The 20,839-nt window shown below is 44.9% G+C and overlaps 1 protein-coding gene across 1 annotated transcript in view; it reads right to left on the reverse strand.

Annotated features, from left to right (window-relative positions):
• Positions 1-20,839, reverse strand: part of fbln2 (fibulin 2) — a 65,673-nt gene that overhangs the window by 37,760 nt on the left and 7,074 nt on the right. The window lies entirely within an intron of this gene.

Here is a 20,839-nt window from a genome sequence, read left to right on the forward strand (position 1 = left end):
GAAAGAGAAAGAAAGGAGAACATGAAACGGTTGGTGGGTATGTGTGTGTGTGTGTGTGTGTGTGTGTGTGTGTGTGTGTGTGTGTAGGAGTTGTATAAATATAGATGGGGGGGGGGTGTAGCAATAAAGAGAGGGCACTGAAGTACCAGAGTGAGTCAGAGTGTAACAGGCAGACCCCCTCTGTGTGACCTGGTGAGTGGGCCTCTGGAGAGATTGCGTGTGTGTGTGTGTGTGTGTGTGTGTGTGGGGAGGGGGGGGTGTATGTGTGCATCTGTAGGTATAGTGAGGAGGGAAGGTTGAGTGTGTGTATGTATGAAGACATGTTTGTCTGTAGGACTGTGTGATATTTGGGGGACATCAGATTGAGGTGCTATGTATGAGTATGAGTATACACCTGTGTGTCTAAGTGTCCGCATGTGTAGGTTAATGATGTGTGTGTGTGCCTCTCTGACTCTCTGTGTGTTTGAGCATGTTTGTGTGTGTGTGTGTGTGTGTGTGTGTGTGTGTGTCTGTGTGTGTGTGTGAGTGTGTGTGTGTGTGTGTGTGTGTGTGTGTGTGTGTGTGTGTGGTGGTGTGTTAGCGGTCCCCTCCGGTACTGTGTGTGAAATATGTGGATGGGCTAATTAGCAGCGACCCTGAACCAGTAGACAGTACTAATGAGAGGAGCCAAGTGGCTCAATCCACTGGAGGAGAGGAAGGGGGGACAAAAGCACAGCCGCATTTTTGACATTCTGAACAGGGACTCGCGTAACCTCTGCATGAGAGAGGGAAGGGTGTTGGGATGTGACTGTGTGCGAGTGTTTGTGTGTGTGTGTGTTTGTGGGGGAGGGGTTGTACCTGTAGTATAAGTATATCCTACACACCAATGTGTGTATTTGTGTGTAGGATATGCTTAGCTTGTGTGTGTGTGTGTGTGTGTGTGTGTGTGTGTGTGTGTGTGTGTGTGTGAGGGGGTGACTGTTAGTGTGTGTGTGTTCGTGTGTGAGGGGGGTGACTGTGTGTGTGTGTGTGTGAGTGTGTGTGTGTGTGTTTGTGTGTCTGTTTGTGTGTTTGTGTGTGTGTGTGTGTGTGTGTGTGTGTGTGAGTGTGTGTGTGTGTGTGTGTGTGTGTGTGTGTGAGGGGAGTGGCTGAGCTGGACGGGGGAGTACAGAGGGGTGCAGCTGTGAAGTGCTGCGTCAGTGAGGCTTCTCTCTGCTGGTTTTGACACAGACTGCGCCCCCCGCTGATCAGCACCTCCCCCCCCCCTTCGTTCTCGGTCTCTGCCCATGAGCTGCAGGCTGTGAGCTGTGGCAGTCTATCTTCTCTTCAGAGAGTGCCTGATAAGGACGCATGATGAATGTTTGGGACACCGAGCAGAAGCCTATGTCGCACATTCACTGATCTGTTCAATCCCATTCATACACTGTTTCACTCACTCACCTGCTCTCTCTCTCTCTCTCTCTCTTTCTCTCTCTGTTACACACACACACGCACACACACACACACTTCCTTTCTTTCTCTCTGTCTTGGTCTCTCTCCATCTCTCACTCTCTCTCTCTCTCTCTCCCTGTCTCTCTCTTGCTCTGTGTCAGAAGATTTAAGTGGATCATTGATGGTATGCTACAGTCTGCAGTAAGGCTTATTGCTTTAAAAGTATAGGATAGGCCAATTTAAAGATTACCACATAAATCATCAAATCGAGAGTATAAAAGTTGCTATATCAAAAGAATCCAACTTTTTCATTGAAAAAAGGAGGGGGGATGCATACAGTAAAGTGTGGACCATAGGGTTGCTATTTGTCCAGGGAATAGATCATGCACATTGTCTTCCATATTAAACTGTTAAATTGCCCAGATATAATTACTCTGACAATGATTATGCCTCTCTGGCAGATGATATAAAGTATCCTTTGCTAAAAATCAACGTGCTCATTAACTGATACTTAAATGATCACCCCATTTGCTAGACGATACCACTGCAATGCATGAACTGTATTAAAACCTGCCTGTGGGTTTAATTACGAGCTCCTCTCTGGAAAATCAGGCTTCTTCTCTTGGGCAAGGCTTCAAACTTAAGCTCTATATGTATTTGGGAAATGCACAAAACAACAATTGACTTAATAAAAACCTTCTCAACTACATGACTAAATATTTTGCTAGACACAGCATGAAGCTGACATATTATTTTCTCACAAAGGCCAGAGCATCTCTAGCCAGTGATGCAGTTTAAAAATTCAAATAAATAAAATACAAAATAAAATGTTCAACTGGAATATTCAATGTTAACCTCGGAGCAACGAAACAGTGAAACCCACGGCAGGCAAACATGATTACTTTGGGTAGTGGAGCCTACATGAAAGCAGCCAGAAGTCCCTGCCTTCATCACACACTATCTTGCTTTGAGCCTAACTTTGAACCGTCTTGATATGCAGTCCCCATCGTGATGTCGTGCTTTTCAGACCGGCTACATAATCGCTATGAAGCCAGAGAGTCTATGGCACCATTCACATCAATGTGCGTAATTCATAAGCTGTGTTATGAGTGGAAGTGTGTGTGTGTGTTTGTGTGTGTGTGTGTGTGTGTGTGTGTGTGTGTGTGTGTGTGTGTGTGTGCGTGTGTGTGTCTGTCTGTGTGTGATTGTGTGTGTGTGTGTGTGTGTGTGTGTGTGTGTGTATGTGTTTGTTTGTGTGTATAGTTATACCCTTAAGAACTGAGTATTGTGCTTGTTAAGTTATATATGACTTAAGTTAAGTGATATTGTAAAGACCTGGTGCATGCTACTGGTCCATGGGTTTGCATATGTATTGTACCGCATTCTTAATATTTGTGTCCCTGTACCATTTTCTTCATGTGGACATAAATAAATGGTTAAAATGTGTGTGTGTGTGTGTTTGTGTGTGTGTGTGTGTGTGTGTGTGTGTGTGTGTGTGTGTGTATGGGGTGACATTTAAGAGTAAATCTGTATACACATGCACCTCCACCTTCTCCATGTTCTGCATATAAACATATAAACAACAAAAATTCACCCAACACTAACTTGCAACTTTTCTCTCTTTTTCCCCTCTCTTTGTAGGCAAAATCAGTCTGAACATTCCCCTGTTAGTATCTTCAGGGGTTAAGGAGTGAAGCCGGTACTACGTAATCCATTCCTTCCTACTAACATACTGTATGTGTACTTGACAACATTCTGCAATCGGTTCTCACATGCGCGAATGTCCCCATATGGCACTGATTACAACAAGGCTTGCAGGTGCAAGCATGATATCACTACATGGAGTGTAAGACAAGGCCAGTTATTACGCTCATCAGAAGAACACAACGCTCATAGCACCTGTTTTTATACAAGCCAGCCTGGAGCTCGGAGCCTGGAGTAGATTAAAGTCTAAATGTGAAGATTTATTAACAATGAACTATTGTGGCACAGAATTAGCTGTATCAGCTGGCTTAGTCTGCAGAGTGAATCACTCATACCGAGTGTGAACCAAATTATCAATTCTCCACTGTAACAATGTTAATGAAGTGAGCCCTCACGAACAGAGACATCCTGAATTCTAAATCCAACCCATCATATCTAACTTGCTTAACTATCACATATGGATGTGATTCATTCTCCCATCCATAATGATGATTGATGGGCAATATTGACGAGCAAAAAATCCTGCTGTGACATGTTCCTTTGTGTGTTCATGGGGTGGGTGGGACTCTCTATAAATGTTTTTATGCACACCCAATGTAATATGTATAAGCCACAAAACCGCCAGTCGGAATGATTGACTAGCCGGAGCACAGGTGACACTGGAGTGGATCGGAGCCTCATATGGCATGGTTCCACGCTCAGCTGCAATCAGGAGAACTGAGTCCATTACATTGGCCCAGAGATTGGATGCATCCATTGGGAAGACAGTGGGGGGGCCGAGTCATGCTCCAAAAACGCCTTCCCAGTGGCAGACATAAGGTCAGTGAAGGTGAGAGGCCAGGCACTTAACACAAATGGGCTTAATGACTCGAGAAACAATGGAGAACCCAGTCTATGTACTGTATAGGCCTAAAACTCAAAAGGAGATTGATCGCTCTCATCGGTTACTTGTTTTTTCCCCCCCTGAGGCCAGTCAACAAGAGCGCACAGCACACAGTCACAAAGCAGCCTGCGATTATATACTTCTTCACCTAAAACACAATGACAAATTTCATTATGAGGCAAATGAAACCACAGAGAATCAATTAGGCTCTGAGATGGTGTCCGAGGCTGTCTTGAAGTGCTGGCAGGGGGGGTGGATTTGGGAGTCATTAGAGAGATGCTTCTGCCAGTGGCTCTTCTTGGCAAGCGATGTAGCTGGCTCTCCGACACACTGGGTGCCAACTCCACCCACATCTGTGCCAGCCTCGGGAAATCGACAGCAACATCCACCAAAAGTCTCCCGGAAAAACCCAACACAAATGAGCGTCTCCCGCCTCGAACTTGGGACACTAAATAGATTGATGATGATGGTGCCTCAATCACACGGAAACAACAACGAAAATGAGGTAATTAATTAACCAAACATTCCACGGTGGGGGGTGGGAACGACCCTGAAGTAAGCAGCTTCACAGGACCTAGCGGCTACCAAAACAACGCTAACGGGACCTAGACAAAACAAGAGTGTCTCTGCAAAAGCGGAAGAGAGTGAGCTAGGAGAAAGGCAGAAAAAAAGCTTTCCTGTTTAACTTTCACAGACATAAAATGTGATGGATGGTCTTTTCCAGGCTGTGATTTGTTTGTGTTTGGCTTGCTTATTTGTACAAGGGGACCTAGGAATGGACGGGATCCTCACTTGGTGCGACAAATGTCATTTTTACAATGCCTTAAAGCTGCAGCAAGAGTCCAAATAATGATTTAAAACAGTTGAAGAATGCTAACTGCCTTCGCTTTTAGCACTCGGCCGCGCTTGCGAGAATATCGTCTCTCATAACGTATATTGCCGCTGTTTGTCACTGCACCTCCAAGACAAATAAACTGCAAGGAGCCCTAAGTGAATTTCCAGAGAGGTTGTGGCACAGTGCAGAGCAGAGTGAACATCCTGTGGAAAGCTTCAGGCTTCCTATGATCAGTGAAACACACACACTCTCTCTCTTTCTCTCTCTCTCTCTCATACACACACACACACACACACATACATACACACACACTCAGTATACTGTACCTGCCCAACAGAGCCCATTATAAGTAGAACAGTAAATAAGGTGGAGTTCAACTTCTTATTTAAATGAGGTGTGTGGTGTTATTACTAACCTGCTGTTTCAGTGGCATTTACAATCGTATATACAGTATGTCAGCCATCTGACAATAAAACAAATATCCACAATACCTTGAACCCCGCAAACCCTACAAAGTGCCTCTGCACTTTTAATAGAAAGCAGCACATTGCAACCTGCTGCAAGATGAAGTGTCTTCAATATATTTCCCTATTATGTTTTTTGTCTCATCCTGACTCTCGAGTCTTGTCTCCAGATCTCTTTTGTCATTCAATAAGCACATACAATTCAACATCTGTTTACGTATGTATGTACTGTGTGTGTGTGTGTGTGAGTGGCTGTGTGTATGTTGTATATACTGTATACACTGTGTGTGTGTGTGTGTGTGTGTGTGTGTGTGTGTGTGTGTGTGTGTGTTTAAGTGAGTATATGTCAGTTTTGACCTCTTCCCACTGCTTTGGTGTCATATAATACTGACACTGCTTTGGTGTCATATAATACTGACACTGCTTTGGTGTCATATAATACTGACACAAAGTTGACAGGTAAAGCTCAAGAGCCATTTGCGCCTCTTCCTCTCTGGAGTTGAAGTCCTCAGGAAGTCATCTGTTAGACAGATGGTGGCAAAATGAAACACTTCTCCCAGAAATATTCCTCCAACGGGAGATTTCTCTTCACACCACCATGCACACGGGCAGGCAACATCTGGCCGCTCGAAAAGGAAAAGGTTGTGAAATGGATGAAGTATGGCCTTTTATACAGTAACGCAGGCCTCATTCATTCATTGTGTATGCATCTGTCATGCACAGGCAAATCTACCACTGCTCACAGGCTTTCAAAAACTAATTTTTCAACACAGTGATTTTTCATGAGCCAGCCAGAACACCATGGCTTTGCATACATAAAAACACATAAACAAATCATACTTATGAGATATGTTGTAAATTTCTGAATACTAAAACCCCTTCAAATCCAAGCAAACAGTATACATTCAAATCAAACATTTATGTTATCAGAGCAGACCAGTGGGCATACTGAATACTGAATAAAGACAAATGCTCATGTCTGTTTCAATGAGAGAATAAACACAAGCGCTGCAATAACCAACACTGTCATCAGCCATAAATATTCAGAAAGAACATCTATATGCAAACCTAAAAAATCTAAGCAACCACTGGTATATAAAGCATACATTTTTAACTACCAGACAATTCAGACGTGAAATGGGAACTTCGCTAGCTTTCTAGACCTCCATCCATCGTCCTTACTGCTGCTGACTCCCCAGGCTGCTGCAGCATTGGCTCACGGTAAAGAGGCAATCATACCCATAGCTTTTTTGATAAGACTGAAGTTTTCCCTCTCTGCACCTGCCACTAAACCAATCATTTACTCTGCAGCATTTGTGCGCCCACATTTCCCCCCAGAGTCGCTTCGCTTTGATACAGTTCTCTGAAAGCCGCCGCTTTTGTTTCTGTTTTTAAAAAAAAAAAAAAAAAAAACATTCCTTAGAGACGTTTTCTTTCTCTCCAAACAGAGAAAACATATTCTATTAACAATAACAGTTGTTGTTCTCGCTTGTACACACGTTTGCTTCGTGCCCCTGGAAATGATTTGGCTCTTAGCTGTTTATGACTGTTTCACTGACTCGTGTGCTTCCAAGCCCCTTTCCGGCCCCTAAAAACTGCATAAGCTGATCAGGTTTGATGGCAGCAGGTGATGGAGAGAGAGAGTGGAGAGAGAGAGAGAGAGAAATAAAGAAAATGAACTGCTAATGAATTAGTGGTTGTTTTAACAATGAATTATTCACATCTGGAAAAAAGTAGGATGTTGGGACAGTAGGATGTCACAATGCAGGCACACCAAATGTTGAGCTTCCAGAATCAGGTTTTATATAGCCATAGTATTTCAGTGCCTAAGTACAGACTTAAACAAATGTTGCCCTATCACACAACAGAGGTATCTCAAGATATGTCAACGTTCCCATAGCATCCATTACTCTCACTGTCTCTTGCACTTTGCTGGAAGATGCATGATCTGCAATACTGCATGAAGGCTCCTGACAGCCCAGAAGACAACTGCAGTGCTGCTGGTCAGAGTAGAGGAACATTTGATGCATGGAGGCTTCATATTTCATTTGACACTGGGGGTTTGGATGGAGGCAGCAGTGGCGTGTCTAGTAAGCGCTTATTGCCACTAAATATGACTCGTTACTTTGTAGACTACACTCCATGGATACCATGGATTTAGTAAACAATCAATATATCATGGATTTTGTTCATGGGTTTTGTCGAAAGCAGCATAGTGGGTTTCAATCTGTATAATTGCCTTCAGTCTGGAACAAGTACAGTGTGAGTGTGTGTGTGTGTGTGTGTGTGGTGTGTGTGTGTGTGTGTGTGTGTGTGTGTGTGTGTGTGTGTGTGGGAGGTCTCAATGTAGCCTAATATTTCTCCAGTCCTCTCTGGTGCAGTGTAGCTTTCAGGCAGGTAAATGGTGTAAACATGATGACAGACCGCACGACACACACTCCACTCTCCCATATGGCTCAAGCCCGTCAGTTTAATCATCATTAGAGAGGAATCAGTGACAGCAACACTGTCAACTTCTTTGTAGCTCTGCCAGTGGGACCATGAAAGCTTCAGCACTGTTTGATTGCTGTCTCTAAGTGGAAGCAGAAGTAAGACAGCAGTGTCTAGCCATCCTGTTAAAACTTAGCCTAATATCGTTAGTAAATGTTTCTGATGACCATATTTGATGCCTTTGACTTGATTTATTAGCTTATTATTAGTAAACACAGTCTGTTGTGCTTGTATAGTGATAACACAGACAGATTCCTCCTGGAATTGGTGAGTTATTCGGTCGGGAACTGTCAGGATTTCCATCCTCGTTTTCTTTCTGTAAACATCAGTACTTTTTTCCATCAATTACCGCTGGCCCATATACTGTAACCTGGCCCATATTTCGGCAGAAAGCGGAAGCTAAAGTCATTCAGTGTCCTCAATGGAGCACAGAGGAAAGTGCAGTAATATTATTTACAGAGCTGTAAACATAAAAATATCCATCAGAATTCCTGACATGAAACACAGTAATAGGGTTTAAACCGAAGTGATGACAGAAATAAAAGATGTGGACACATTCATGCAGATCAGTTTGGATTTTAATTCTCAAAAACTCACTGGCAGCACACCATTTCTACATCCCACTATCTCCCTTTTTAAAAACATGGTCAGGGGGGATAACGTTCATCCAACCTGTCTGACTTCAACTGCATCTTCACCACTCATCAAAATCTTAGCATCTAATGCACTCTGTCTCACGGCGCAGTGCAACACGCCACACCACAACACACAACCCCATTTTTTCGGCCTCCTGGCTCCAATCACGTCTCGGACAGGACAAGTAATCCATCACTCTCCGAGACGCCGATCAACACAGAGTAGGCAGCTGCTTCTCCTGGGGAACCCTCCTCCACCCCCTCCTCCTCCTCCTGCGTTCATGGCCAGCACATGGTGCTAGGGAGCAGCGGGAGAGTTTCTTTAAAGCAGAGAGGCGTGGAGCAGGCCAAGTGCTCAGTTGGGCAGCCAGAACCCCCCCCCCCCCCCCCTTCTCTCTCAAAGTGGGAGCTCACACCGTTGTTGGCAAGTCACGTGTGGGGAATCTGTGTTCTTGAGAGTCAATGTAAGTCGTATTCAAGTGCTAAAATTCCACTCTTGAGGTCTGGCTCCCAAGTCAGGAAGCAGCTTCCCTATGGAGTCTTTGAGTTGTGCTCACACATTCAGAAGCTTGATAAAGCTTGATCCATTCTAAATGGATCTTTTTTTTCTGTAATGCTTTGAAATGTACTGTAATGGTACTCACATACTGTGTGCGTATATGTCTTGGTCTAGTTACTGTCCATTTGAGTGGTAGGGGCTGGTGCTGAAGTTGAGGCTCATCTGTTGCACCAGGTGTTTCCACTTCAGTGAGATTAAAAGTTGGCCACCTGTCATACACCATGTGCTACAGTATGAACCCTAAAAATACCATGTACACTTTGGCCAACAGAATGCATCTCTATTCCCAAAACTGTTACATGGCTTGGGAAAGCCTGCGAGTTCAAGACTCAAAACAGTAAGGTCTCCCAGCAATACCCTTACGGTGACCGACTTTAAGACCGACTCAACTGTTATCCACTTAAAAATACTCATTCATCATTTCAGGCAGTCTGAAAGCCTGCAGTGCTCCCTGACATATTCAGCGATTGCCATGTCTGACTCTTTGATCATGTCTAGCCTCTCATGGTCGACTTGAAGTGTGGGAACTGGTCCAGTCTGGCTGAGCCTTTTATCAGCCATTAACACAGCCTCAGACTGGACCTCTACCTGCCACGTTTGGATCTCCACCAAAACAAATCATTTGGGCTTCTATTGTTGGACTTGGGTACAGAGGCCTCTGGACAAAAAGGAAAAAAAAGGAAAAATAACTAAATAAAATCTACAGTATATTCAACAAGCAATAATAATCTGTGGGTTCCTTAGACGAGCCTCCTTGGGACCACCGAGACCTCCTACCTTGCTGGTCAGGCCTGTGTCCACACCTATATGAAAACACACACGATAAATCAGCCCACAGTGGGTCTCCCTGAGTCAACAACTACTTTTCATGGCTGAGTGTGAGTAAATCAGAAAACCCACAGCCTGTCTGGCTCTTCACTCCTGGTGAGAAGGGTTATGGATCACAATGGGAGACAGCTTCAAGCTCCAAGCTCTTTTATAGAGGAAGGTGAATAAGGATTTTACAGTACGGAATACAGACACATCTTTTTATGACAACGAAGCCTCTGTCAACATTCTGAAATAAAGTGTGAGAGTCTTATCTCTTTTTAATCCCAAGAGATTAAGTCTATAGTCACACACACACACACACACACACACACACACACACACACACACACACACACACACACACACACACACACACACACACACAGACATACATAAAGCTTTTCCATGATAATGCCATGCAGTTAACCACACATACGGGAACATCAAAGCACCCTATGCAGCCCTGTGCACTGAAGAGTGACAAATACTCCCCCGTTAAAGTAACTGCGGCTCACACCGTGAGGGTACTCTTCCTAATCTCTTCTCCTTGGTCTCGCCGACCTCCTCACTGATTGCCTCCCCACTTGGCTTTTTGTCACTGGAAGTGCCATGGCGGAACATGTTTCGACAAGCTGCAGATATCTATCTTAATTGCTGTCAAAAATAGCGCCCCTCTTTATCTCCTATTCAACCTCGTTACTCGGGAAAGAACACTGCCTTTTTCACAGCGGCAATTATTGCCTCTGGTTAGTGATTGGAAGGAATGTCTCCCAACAATCAACTAAAATGCTGGTGCACAAAAAAGCCCCGGTGGTTATCACCGCGCGGCCCGTTTCCCCCTGATCCGCTCGCTGTCACTGTGACTCGAGACTCTCAACGTGGCGGAAAAGACTTGGTTTACTCAAAGCACAGAAATGTAAAAAAGCACTGATGCCCACACAAAGAGAGGAAGGCCCCTCCGTCAACATATATTTGTTGTGCTGCACAGCGAGATAAGCTAAAACGCTGCTGTGTAAAACACAACAAATAAAAGAAACGGCGCAGAGAGAAAAGAGCTAGTCAGTCAAGGACTTCTCTTTCCTTTTCTCCTGGGGGCCCCAACTGCCTCTTTTCATCCCTATCACAAATGACATGAGCATACGATGGGCATGACAATAGCTACGGGATATTTGGCCGGAAAAAGAACTAAGTAGCAAAAGCCAAACAAAAACACATGGAGGCATACAGACACCCAACAAACACTGTCCAAGAGGTTTCAATTGTCCTTCTTTGAAGTGATCAACTTAAGCACTGGAGTATGGGGTAAGGTTTTTAAGCCTAAAGGGCCTGCTTCATTGCAGTCTTTTGTTCTGTGTCACTCTTTATGTTTTAAGGATCTCTCTTCTGCTATTCTACTTAGTCTGTTCTTCTGTGGAGAAGCTCATAGCTCTGTGTGGATGACAGAGAGAGAGACTGAGAGAGAGAGAGAGAGAAAGAGAGGGGGGGGGTCTGGGAAATAAGGAAGCATTGATGTGCCCCAGGCTCCTTTTCTCCAGGACAATATAATACAAACCGAGAGACAACCAGCCACACATCTCTCTCCCAATGCTTCATTATATCTCCTGGCCTGCCCTCAAACACTGATGCAAGCCCTGCACTGCTGTCCAGCTTTCTACTGACTGAAAAGGGCACAATTTGTTGTTTTTTCATCCCTCCATTGTTGGCCCCCTCAGTGTCCAGTCCACTCCACCCTCAATCTACGGTGGTATTGTTCGGCCCTTGCTGATGGAGAGAGCTCCAGTGAAGAAGGAGCCAAGACATGAGTGTCGCCAATCGTCACCGTAGCATTCTGTAGCCTAGCGTAGCAAGCAGCTCTGGTAATTGCGATGTTGGCTCTGGGACTGGAGACCCATGGGGCCAGGCAGATTGGACAAGGCCCTGAGGGAAGCACCTCATCTCCGTCAGTCCCAGACTCAGAGGCAATAACGGCCCAGACACTCTCATCCATCAGCAGATAACAATGTCCTCACACACTGACCGCCAATGAAATCACACAAACACACACACACACCCTTCCACCACCATCATCAAAACTAAAAAAAAACACACATCTCTGTCATATCAGTGAGACCTTGGCCTCTAGACACATAGCAGAAATATGACTGGACTGAGTCATATTGCTGTTGCTGTTGTTGTTGTTGAACTGCCTGCCACTGTTTTGACTATGGACGACTATAACTTCAGTGGCCTAGCCCATTGTCCCGCCATAACCCAGAGAAACAAACATTTCCAACAGAAATCTCTAGTAGTCGCTTACAAAGAGAGTGAATGCAACACTCGGCTTAGCGTAGTATTCAGTTACAGCTCTTTTATTGTTTTGATTTTTGGGGTGTTTGTAAATTTGATCTGGCACTCTGAAAATGCTTGCAACACTCTGCACTTTGAAGAAGACGAGATGAATTAACAAACAGTTTTTTATACAGTAGATCAAAATTCACATTAACACAAGCAGCAGATTGAAATAGTACGCCATGTTTCATTCCAGAGCTGGACAACAGTGAGGATGTTTAACACTACAAATGCAAGTTTGTTGAATTATTTCGCTATAATTTGTAAATAAATTCGAAATATGTCCTATTTCCTCAAAACACCGTCGGCCACTGTTTTCAGTTTGACTGACGTCTCGATCTGCCAATCTTTCCCTTCAGATGGAGTGCCCAGCATCAGTACTCTGAACCCTCTGTGGGTGTGACGTTCTGAGTAAACAAACAAAAATTCCATCAACATGAATTTATGAAAGGTTAGAGAGTGCCAGAGTGTGCTCATAGCGCTGAGAGTGGCAGTTTCCAAAAACATCTGACACAAGCACATCAATAGATGAAGTTTTTGATGTGCCTGTGTCCAATGTGACCAAATCCAAAAGGTAAACAATACATAAACACTAGGCTACTTGTTTTTCAATAGGCCAACATTAATTTGTGTTGGTTTAAAAATGTGTCACTGAAAATGTCTGGCCCAGCTCAATTTCTTGGTTTGAAATCTGGCCCAACTCTTTTTGCAGTCATCTTCTACAGCTTGTTTAATGGCACACATTATTAGTTAATTAATATTAAATACAGCATTGATATGAGACTTGCCATCCATCCACTTATTATGTGACATAGACACTGTGGGGAGAGCCATTACCCAAGCATTTATGATTTTGAGAATTTCTAGCTCAAAATGACCTTTGGCAGAAAAGGCCTCAGGCTACAGCCAAAGAATTATTGGGCTGTTCCAGTGACATTATTGTAAAGGGGTGTTCACCTTCTGAATCTGGTGTAAAAATCTACCCATTTGTTTATGTTGTGATTAGTTTGAACCCACTTCAGAGGTAGTAAAAGTAGTATAATTAAAGTGTTTACACTTTAGAGAGAAAGTAAGTGTAATGTCTGAACAGCTGAAGACAATCACCAAGGCACCCCTCAAATAACCCCAACATATAGTACAGCTGTAGCATGGGAATAATTAAAAGCAATTAACAAGCTGAAACATTACAAGTCAGGACAAGTCACGTTAAATCGTGTGCATGTTTTAACACGGAACATCACAGAAGGTGGAAAAAACGGCACTCCAGCCATTGAGTCATTCTAATCCAGCCCCGTCGAAAATTCAAGTTTTCTATGATGCAACACAGAGCTCTCCGAGCAGCAACTGTCTAGGGGATATCTGGCTCGAGCCAAACTGACTTTCCCACCCTCTCCGTCAAGGGCTGAGGTCAACACAGAGCTCAGCAACATCTAGCTCTCCAAAATCAACAGCGTGCAGTGGGAGGGTGGCCTGATGCTGCCTCTCCCTTCAACAAAACCACCCCCTAACACACACACACACACACACGGGGAGACATACAACATTGTGTTGGGGAGCGTGATTGAATTTTTTAACACATGGTACAACAGTGCACTGAAATGAACTTGGAGCAGGCTGCTGAGGAAATCAGCCGATCAATTTCAAGTGCTGAGTGGTAATAACGCAGTATACTAATGGTGCTCTATTCCAATGTTTCTGTGTACTAACTCCGCTGGATACTAATGCAGTTGTGGGGTGAATGAGGGGGACCATACTCAAGATACAAGAGTGAATGGTGAGCTATTTTTCCAGAGCCATGTGAAAATGATGCTGTCATTACACTACCTGTTCAGTGTACTAACTTTGCTGGGTAGTAATAACAAAGCTGTGTCAAATTCTCAAGGCTATAGGCAATCACAGAATATAGGCAATCAGAGAAAAAGAAAAGAGGGAGAAAAGAAAAGGAAGAAAGAAAGAAGGAAGGTCCATGGGTAACAGGGGCGTGGAAAAACTCCCTAGAACTGGAGATACATATAGGAAGAAACCTCGAGCAGATCCACGACTCAAGGGCCTGACCTAGGTCAGGGTGAATACGGACAGTAAGGTCTGTAAACAATGACAAATGTATATGACAGTCAGGTGTGGAGAATAGGACATGGTGTTTAAAGCACCTGAGGTGAAAGTTACAAGAGGTGGGATGATTACGTATCCGGTATGATAAAGCATTAATCATGATTTAGTGAGAGAAAGTGCAATAGTCCGGCGTCGGAATTGTCCAGGAAAGAAAGTTGTCAGGGGGCAAGTGGTGGGTCAGCAGACAGGCCAGAATCCGGGCAGAGGATTCTAGTCTGGTGGTGTGTACTAGTGGCGCAGTGGGGCTGACGAGAGGAGCAGATGGTGTCTGCTGGCCTCTGAGGACCATTTCATCTCCACTACCCCGAACCTCCAGCAGGGCTGCAGTCAGACAGACAGACAGGCCCCCCTTTAGGACAGCAGCCAAGGTGACCCTGCATGCACTCCTCATGTGATATACCATGTTTGAATAGTCATCAAGCCCTTCTGAGGAAGACACAGTTGATCTAATATAAGAGCAAAATCCTGCAAATCAAATACTACAGGACAGAGTGTCAAAGAAATAGCATGAAAGGGCCAATATGCTTAAGTTACTATGGCCATTGCGATGGTACATTAAATGTCATCTAATGTGGGTGTTGACTGCAATTAGGACATATCTATACACTTTGTCATCACAAGAAAGTTATACAATTGTATAAAATATTGATATATATAAATCATATGGTTATGAATATACAAGTATATAAGTAAGTATATATACTCTTTTGATCCTGTGAGGGAAATTTGGTCTCTGCATTTATCCCAATCCGTGAATTAGTGAAACACACTCAGCACACAGTGAACACACAGTGAGGTGAAGCACACACTAATCCCGACGCAGTGAGCTACCTGCTACAGCGGCGCTCGGGGAGTAGTGAGGGGTTAGGTGCCTTGTTCAAGGACACTTCAGCCATTCCTACTGGTAGGGGTTCAAACCAGCAACCCCCCAGTTACAAGTCCGAAGCCCTAACCAGTAGGCCATGGCTGCTACCCTCGGTTCTCTGAAGGAGAACACGAGATGTTAACCAATGGAAAGTCCATCATGGTTTCAAACTGATTGCTTTCAACTCTATGGTGGAAAATGACCCATGGTGGGCCTATTATACACATCCTTATATGCAAGGCCTGCACATATACATACATAGAGGCCCACTCTTCTTACCCTTCTTTCAAGGGTAAAATGGAACAATAAATATTACTGTAGAAAACACAATACCCTCTCTGGGTGAAATGAATTTTCCCAATCTCCACCACTCAGCCAGAGGGAATGATTTTGATTTTGTAATCTATTTGGTATGAGATCCCTTGCTGTTCAGCAAGTGTTATCTCATTAAGTGTAGTCATGAGCATGATGAAAGTGCTTAGTGTAGGAATCAAAGACTGACTCTCTCTCTCTCTCACACACACACACACACACACACACACACACACACACACACACACACACACACACACACACACACACATACGTAAACCGCCCGTGTTTCTGTGTTGTTCACAATGTTCATTCTACTCTATATTACTAGTAGACCTATTGTTTTTTGTGAAATATCTCCAGTCACAAAGAGAAGTAACCCATAGCAAATCTACTTGCATGTGCACTGTGATGTGAAAAATTGAGTTCATGAACCTCCTGATCACATTTGGCACGTTAGCACAACATTCAAAGGCTGCAACAATAGATTGTGAGGTTGTATATCAGGTTGTTATTAGTAAGGCCCGAACAACGATTTGAGAGACTGCTAGATTCTACAAACCTCTAAGATATATGTCCATGATGTCGGTATTCCATATATATGAAAAATGGATTACCGTACTTAATTTTGGAGTTCCAAGTCTGAATGGATTGCCATTGCTCACAGAACATAGATAGATAGATAGATAGATAAATACTTTATTGATCCCCAAGGGGAAATTCAGGGGGTCTCAGTAGCATACAGACATCACACACAACATGCACTTACAGCAAATGGTAAATATAAGTATAAGTATAAACATATAACCAAACACCACTGTACAATAGAGACAGTAGGAGATAAGAAAAGCTAACAAAACTAAAAATACTATATAAATTAAATGTAAAAGAAACAGTGTGCTTAAGGGTGGTCAAGTATGAGACGCTTGTAATGACAGGGCCTGTAGTTCTGTGTGCAAAGTGAGGTGCTCAAGAGAGTGAGTATCCTGGTGAAGGTGCAAAGTAGTCCAACAGTAGTTCTGTGTGTATGGTAAGGTGCTCAAGAGAGTGAGAGTGAAGGTGCCAAAAAAGTAGTCCAACAGGAGTCCCTTAGTTATGTGTGCATGGTAAGGTGCTCAAGAGAGTAAGTGTCCTGGTGAAGGTGCAAAAAGTAGTCCAACAATAGTCCTTAAGTTAAGTGTGCACGGTAAGGTGCTCGGAGAGTGAGTGTCATGGTGAAGGTGCAACAAGTAGTCCAGCATTAGTCCAACAGTGCAATAATAAGGTCTAGAGACCAGCATAAATAATATGGACAAATAGGAGAGCAAAGTATAATATAATGTAGACAAGGTAATATAAAAAACTATAAAAACTACGTCAGTGCAGAAACAGGTTGAGGTAATAGGGTTACAGCCATTCAGTATTATTGTAGCAGAAGCCATTGATCATGTGTGCTAATATAGCATGAAAAACATGAAAAACAGTGTAGCAGGAAAGCGGTAGTAAAAACATTAGGCTGTGGTAAAACAGTAGTAAAGCAGTAGTGGGTAGTCAGTACTCAAACATGGAGAGGGTGGAGAGGCAGACAGACTAAGCAGAGAAGTCTATCTCTCCTCTTCCCTTTAGTGATGCATTGAACAGTTCAATGGCCCTGGGGACAAATGACTTCCTCAGTCTGTCTGTTGCGCAAGTCAGTGAGCGAAATCTCCAGCTGATCAAGCTCTTTTGCTTTTTAATAGTGCTGTAGAGTGGGTGGCATTCATTGTCCAAGATGTTGATCAGTTTGTTCAGGGTCCTTTTGTCAGATATTGAAGTGATGCACTCCAGTTCAGCTCCCACTACAGAGCCAGCCTTCCTTAACAGCCTGTCAAGGCGCCCAGCATCCTTCTTCTTTGTACTTCCTCCCCAGCATACCACTGCATAGAAGAGGACGCTGGCCACAACAGACTGATAGAACATCCTGAGGAGCTTGCTGCACACATTGAAGGACCGCAGCCTCCTCAGGAAGTACAGCCTGCTCTGCCCTTTCTTGTAGAGTGCGTCAGTGTTGGCTGACCAGTCCAGTTTATTGTCCAGGTGGAGACCCAGATACTTGTAGGTGCTTACCGCCTCCACATTGACCCCATCAATGGAGACTGGTAGCAGAGCGGGCTTAGACCTGCGGAAATCCACCACCATCTCCTTGGTCTTTGAAGTGTTGAGTTGAAGGTGATTGAGTTTGCACCATTGCACAAAGTCCTCCACCAGGCTCCTGTACTCCTCCTCTTGCTCGTCCCTGATACACCCCACAATTGCAGTATCGTCAGAAAACTTCTGCATGTGGCATGACTCGGTGTTGTAGCAGAAGTCAGATGTGTACAGGGTGAACAGGACTGGAGAGAGCACAGTTCCCTGTGGAGCTCCGGTGCTGCTGATCACAGTGTCAGAGAGACAGTTCTTCAGTCTGACGAACTGTGGTCGCTCGGTCAGGTAGTCTGTAATCCAGGTTACCAGGTGAGCGTCCACACCCATCTGCAAGAGCTTGTCTCCCAGTCTGAGGGGTTGGATGGTGTTAAAAGCACTTGAGAAATCAAAGAACATGATTCTCACAGCACTTTTCCCCTTGTCTAGGTGAGTATGTGTCCTGTGTAGAAGATAAGTGATGGCATCATCCACGCCCACTTTCTCCTGGTATGCAAACTGTAGCGGGTCTAGTGCATGACGAACCTGGGGTCTGAGCCTACCTAAGACCAGCCGCTCCAGTGTCTTCATCACATGTGATGTTAGAGCGACAGGCCTGAAGTCATTAAGCTCACTGGGGTGTGGCTTCTTAGGGACGGGGGTGAGACATGATGTCTTCCACAGTGTTGGAACTTGTCCGAGACGTAGACTCCAGTTGAAGATGTGCATCAGTGGCTCCCCCAGTTCAGCAGCACAGGCCTTGAGTAGCCTTGGACACAGTCTGTCAGGCCCGGCTGCCTTACGAGGATGAAGTCTTTTTAACAGATAGCTTACTTCGGAAGCTGTAATGATGGGGGGGATGAGGGGAGTGGAGGGGTAGGAGGAGTGCTTCTGAGAGGGTTGTCGTGTGGCTAGAACCTGATGGCCGTTGGCTGAAGCCATTGTTGCCGCACTGCTCGTGGTCACTGTGTGGGGGAGAGGTGCGATAGTCTGATGTGCAGTGATGGTGGAGGGGGGGAGGGGAGGGGAGAGGGAGTGCTTCTGGGGTCTGTGTGTCTGATGGCTGTTGACTGTAGTCGTTGTCACCTCATTGTTCGTGGTCGCCATGTGGGGGAGGGGTGCAATATCCAGTAATGGCACAGGCAAGGAGGCATCAGGCGGGGGCAGGGTGTGGGGTGATGGGGGCTCAGATCGTTGGATGTCCCCAGGATGCAGAGCTGGGGAGACTGGGAGACTGGGAGGTGGGGGTAGGGCGGGCACGCTAACAAGAGCAGTAGCAGTACATGGCGCTGGTGCAGGGCAATCAAACCTGTTGTAAAAGTGGTTCAGCTGGTTCGCCCTGACCAGGTCTCCCTCCTCAGAGCTGCTGCTCTTCTTAAGGCCAGTGATGGATTTCATACAGTCCCACACCTCCTTCATGTTGTTCTCCTGCAACTTCTGTTCCATCTTCCTTCTGTAGTCCTCCTTAGCCTCTTTCAGCTTCTTCTTGAGTTCCCCCTGTACTTGCCTCAGCTCTGCCATGTCCCCCTCTTTAAACGCCATCTTTTTCCTATTGAGAAGGGTCTTGACATTACTGGTTATCCAAGGCTTGTTATTTGGATAGCAGCGTACAGTCCTTGTGGGAACAACAATGTCCATACAGAAGTTCAGATAGTCAGTAGTGCAATGTGTGGCCTCCTCTAAGTCCTCACCATTCAGTAGCACACTCCAGTCAGTGGACTCAAAGCAGTCTCTCAAAGCCTCATCCGCTTCTGGTGTCCACTTCCTGAAGGTGCGCGTGGCAACTGGTAGCCTCTGAACTTTTGGCTTGTACATTGGCTGAAGATGAATGAGGTTATGGTCCGACTTCCCCAGTGGGGGAAGGGGGGTGGCACTGTAAGCATCCCTCACGTTTGCATACATGAGGTCTATTGTCCTGTTTTTCCTAGTTGGGCAGTCAACAAACTGGTAAAAGTTTGTGAGGGTGGAATCCAGTGTAATGTGGTTGAAATCACCAGAGATCGCAAAGAAGGCATCACTGTGCTGAGTTTGGAGCCTAGCGACTGTAGAGTGAATGACGTCACACGCTGTGTCCGGGAGGGCTTGAGGCGGAACGTAAACACAAACAACAATGGCGTGCGAGAACTCCCGCGGCATGTAGTATGGTCGTAGACTGACCGCTAGTAACTCCACATCCTTACAGCATACAGTCTCCTTCACAGTAACATGTCCGGGATTGCACCATCTGTTGTTTATGTATAGCACCAGTCCGCCTCCCTTCTTTTTGCCAGAAAGTTTATTGTCTCTGTCCAAACGAGCTACACTGAAGCCGGGCAGCTCAACGTTAGCCAGGGGGATATGGCTTGTTAGCCACGTCTCCGTGAAGCATAGCAAACTACAATCTCTGTACAACTTCTGATTTCTTACCAGGGCAGCCAGTTCGTCAGTCTTGTTGGCCAGTGAGTTCACGTTTCCCATGACCATCGAAGGAACTGAGGGCTTGTGTTGCCACTTCTTCTCCCGACGCCTAGTCCTCACTTTAACTCCCGCTCTGCACCCCCGAAAGCACCACAGTTCCTCCGGGATGTTTACGTGAACCCTACCAGCATTCCATCGTATTGCAAGCAGCTGATTCCTTGTGTACACAAGTTTGCTGCCGCTGGAGCATTGTAGTAGATCCATATCCATAGGATAGAATGAAAACACTCCTTCGTTTACGAGAAGTGCGTAATCCAAAAAAAAAAAAAAGTTGCTTAGTAAAAAAAGTAAACAAAAGACGGTAAAAAAAAACCACAAAGACACGGAGCTACCTCGACATGCTGCCACTTTCGTCGGCGCCGGAAATCTTATTCTCTCATTCCAGAGGAACATTCATCTTCTCTACAATTTCCATATGTTTTAACTCCAGACCCATAAAGATGGATAATCTAAGGGAAAAACCCCAAGCCCTACAAGGGAGGGAGACATAGTTGCTGTATGTCTTTCCCTGTGAACCACACAAACTGCAGCAAGGTATGCCCCTGTTCTAGTGAGGAATTCCATAAAATGTGGCAGACCTCCAAAGCCCTATTCACAAGTCATAATCCCAAAACCTGTTTTATGATCACATTTTTAGTAAAAGGATTGGTGAGTAGAGGCTGATTTCATTGGAACGGTAGCAAATGCAGTGTGCTGCAGTGGGGTATTGTCTTATCGCAGTCTGAATATCACCTGCTAACACACTGTAGATTGTTGTCGAAAGAACAGAATGGTTTGCAGACATTTGGGAAAAGTGTGAAAAGTGTTGTAAACAACTGCAGTTCCACCCTGATCAC

This window comes from Alosa pseudoharengus, unplaced genomic scaffold, assembly GCF_046254945.1.
Source record: "Alosa pseudoharengus isolate Yale_2024_CS ecotype anadromous, Long Island Sound unplaced genomic scaffold, YU_APseudo_1.1 YU_APseudo_1.1_scf_5, whole genome shotgun sequence".
Lineage (NCBI taxonomy): Eukaryota > Metazoa > Chordata > Actinopteri > Clupeiformes > Clupeidae > Alosa > Alosa pseudoharengus.